Here is a 3,743-nt window from a genome sequence, read left to right on the forward strand (position 1 = left end):
CTTAGTTTTCCGAAGCTGAGTATTTATTCTCTTGGTTTTGACAAACATACAGTAGTCAAACAGGTGACTCGTTTTCCAAACAGTTTTCTGGCTATTATGTTGGGAACCCTTGATAAATCAACTCATCTTACAAATTATGCGCAGCACCAGAGTAGTATATATGCACAACATACACAACACAGTTTCTCTGTTCATTTATTTGTTATGTATTTCAGGTTTTGCAGAACTCAAACTATAAGCCATTTTCTGAAGCGTGAGCTCACAATATGTGTCTGATGGCAGACTTATGTTTTTAACTATTGCACCGAGCCTTACTTTACACTTGCAGAATCAGGAGTGATTAAGGTGTTTTTACTGTGTTCATCACCATGGTAGCAAAGTACCTGATGTTTGCTTTAGGCATAAATGAAACCTTTGCAGTTTGAATTTCAGTCTTTGATGCTTGATTTGCACCCAGCATGGAAATATTTGAAGCAACCATGAAAGGTACAAGTCTGTTCTTACCCTGTTTTTCTCTGAAGTTTGTGCTTGTGAGTTAGTGATGACCCAATTAAGCACTTGGGTAAAGGGGATGAGAGTTTGAGAGACTTGGTGTGGTGTGTTATGTTTTGGAACATATTGAAAAGCCTTCGTTATTCTTGTGCTTGTCTCTGTGGGAGCTATCGCTCTGCCCTTTAGCATAAGTATGATAAAAGTGTACACACTTTACCATCAACACAGCAAGCTTGCTCATCTTACTTACATTTTTAATACTCTATCTTGTTAGTTTTCTCTGTGTAATCAGCTGAAGTATCATATCAGAAATAAGCGGTTTGTTATTTTTACTTGTCTTCTGCACCCTGGAAGGAAGCAGTTGGGCAGCTTTGCTGTCCTTGTGCGAGAGCTGAGCCATCACGGTGGCTGTGCAAGTGCTATACATGATGTTTCTGCTGTGCTGGTTTGATGGAACTTGCACTGTGAAAAAGAGCTTTAAAAGTCTGGGACCTTTTGGAGGCATAAACATATTTACCCTCAATGTATTACCTTTTTTTTTTCGTATCATTGCATGAGCTGCATGGCTCTCTCTAAATCCTTTTCTCCAATCTATAACCATGTGTTTGAGAAACTGATAATTCCATAAGCTACTTCAGATTTGTATTTCCTATCATATCTTTCTGAAATGCAAATCACTGTGCTTTTGGCTGAAAGCCATCTTTGGTAATAGCTGTAGAAGAAATGTACTAACAGGCCTGCTATCTTTTATGAACTTATGGTCATAAAAGTAATAGTAAAAGACTAAGTGATAGGTTGCCCAGCCTGGGAAGGGTGCAGAGTCCTTGAGCACAGGAAACAGGTCAATGGGGAGAACTCCAGTACTTATATTCACCCTTTGCAGAGTCTTTTGTCTTTGCTGACTAGAGGTGGAAAAACTGAAGTGTGTTGTGTCTCACACCTGTGGCTGTTTGTGTGAGCACCCTTTTATTTATCTATTTATTTATTTACTTACTTACTTACTTATTTTTGTACTTGTGAAATACACTTACATGGTGGACAAAATGCATTTGATTTGGGAGGCAAGGAGAAATTCACCTGGATATAGTGTAAGGATATTTAGGCTATGCTTTTTCGTACAAATAATTTTGAAGTTGTGTTGTTAGCAAGGATTAAAATTTGCTTCATTTCTAAAATACTTTATACTACTCAAAGGGGTGCCATTTCGGTGCAAACTCTAGTGGAAAGGCTGTCTTGTTTTGTTCGCATGGCATAAATGAACCCCTCTGATCTCTGTATGATGAGATAGCATGAAGCCAAATTAGCAACTGAGTTCACCCCATTTCTTTCAGAGACGTTTCAACCTGGCTGTGAAACCACGAGGCTGGTGGATATTGTGGTTTCTGATGTATGGCATGTATAACGGCACCTCTGCGTGGCAGGTGGTTGCTACGTTCTGAGTATCTGATTTAACTCAAGGTGAATGGAGATAGGAGGGCTAAATATAACCGTTATAGTGGTAGTATGTTCTTATTTGTCACAGTCTTTTATAGAGTGAGGAGATGTGTCAGGTGCAGCAACGTAGCCACGTGCGTGGGGAACACAACATGCGGTGCTCAAAGGGCGGCTGATGAAAGGGGCTTGCCTGACCTTGATTGCCTCTTGCTTCCAGAGTTCACCAGCCTCTGAAAACATGTAAACATGGCTCCGGGGTCTGTGTGGCACAGGCAAGGCATAACTGGCATGTTGACCTGTTTCCTCTGGCTTTCATCTTCTCCCAACACCCTGGAGGTAGCTTTGTTTATGGGTTGAGCATAGTAATAAATTCAGTTTCGAGAACATCCCTGTGGGCACAGTGTGGCTCCCCAGGCTGTACCTGTGTGGTAAAATTGAGCTGGAGTTGCAGATCAGCAGTCAAGACTGTGCTGTGTTTACTCCAGCTGGCAGGATGGCAACAGCAGAAAGGGTATGATTTCTGCCTTGTGTGGACTGTATCCTCATGTTGCCCAGCTGTGCTGCTGGCATCTTCATTGCTACTGTCAGAGATGACTAATGATATATATTGAATGTATAGTCTCCCTACACTACAAACTCTTAGAATCAAAGAATAATTTGGGCTGGAAGAGACTTTCAAAGGTCCTCTAGTCCAACCCCCCAGCAATGAGCAGGGACATTTTCAACTAGATCAGGTTGCTCAGAGCCCTGTCCAGCCTGGCCTTGAATATCTTCAGGGATGGGGCATCTAACCCCTCTCTGGACAACCTGTACCAGTGTTTTGTGACCATCGTTGTGAAAACTTTCTTCCTCCTGTATCCTCAATCTCCCCTCTTTTAGTTTAAAACCATTACATTTTGTCCTGTCGTAACATACTCTTCTATAAAGTCTGTCTTATCTGTGGTGTGATTAGGAAAGGAGGAAGAGAGGCAGATATTGTTGAGTGGCACAATGTGCTCCGTTTTTGAGATTCCTACATTTTGGGCAGTCAGTGCTGGGCACATGTAATCACAGCCTGAGCTCTGCACTAGTGTAATGTGACAGACTGAGTGCTGAGGGGACTAAGTGGCTTGTGTTTGAAAAGAGCATATGAACTCCTCTGTATTTCCTGGATTTTGTGGGTTTATCTTTAATGTTCCTTAGCAACCTTATTTGTTTTCACTAAGTGCTTTCTGGGTTTGACTGTGAGGGTTTCCCTCCCCCACTGGCTTGGTTGCAGCTGGAGGGAGGGTTAGAAAAAAGTGTGAAGGGAGGACAGTTAAATCTCACAAACAGATCAGGTATAGCACTGAATGCTGGGTAACTCAGCCAGGGGAGAACAAGCAAGGCTGCGCATTGCTTGTTCTAGATGCTATCAAATCCTGGCTTCTGTTGGAGCTAGTGTGGCCAGCAGGACTAGGGAAGTGATTGTCCTCCTGTACTCAGCACTGGTGAGGCTCCAGTGTTCAGTTTTGGACCCCTCACTACAGGAAAGACATTGAGGTGCTGGAGAGAGAGTTCAGAGAAGGTCAGTGAAGCTGGTGAAGGGTCTAGAGCACAAGTCTGCTGAGGAGCAGCTGAGGTAACTGGGGCTGTTCAGCCTGGAGAAAAGGAGGCTGAAGGGAGACCTTATCACTCTCTACAGCTACCTGAAAGGAGGTTGTAGCATGGAGGGTGTTTGTCTCTTCTCCCAAGTAGCAAGTAATAGGACCAAGTTGCACCAGGGGAGGTTTAGATTGGATATTAGGAAAAATTTATTCCCAGAAGGGGTTGTCAGGCACTGGAACAGGCTGCTCAGG

The sequence above is a fragment of the Columba livia genome, chromosome 3 (assembly GCF_036013475.1).
Source record: "Columba livia isolate bColLiv1 breed racing homer chromosome 3, bColLiv1.pat.W.v2, whole genome shotgun sequence".
Classification (NCBI taxonomy): Eukaryota; Metazoa; Chordata; class Aves; order Columbiformes; family Columbidae; genus Columba; species Columba livia.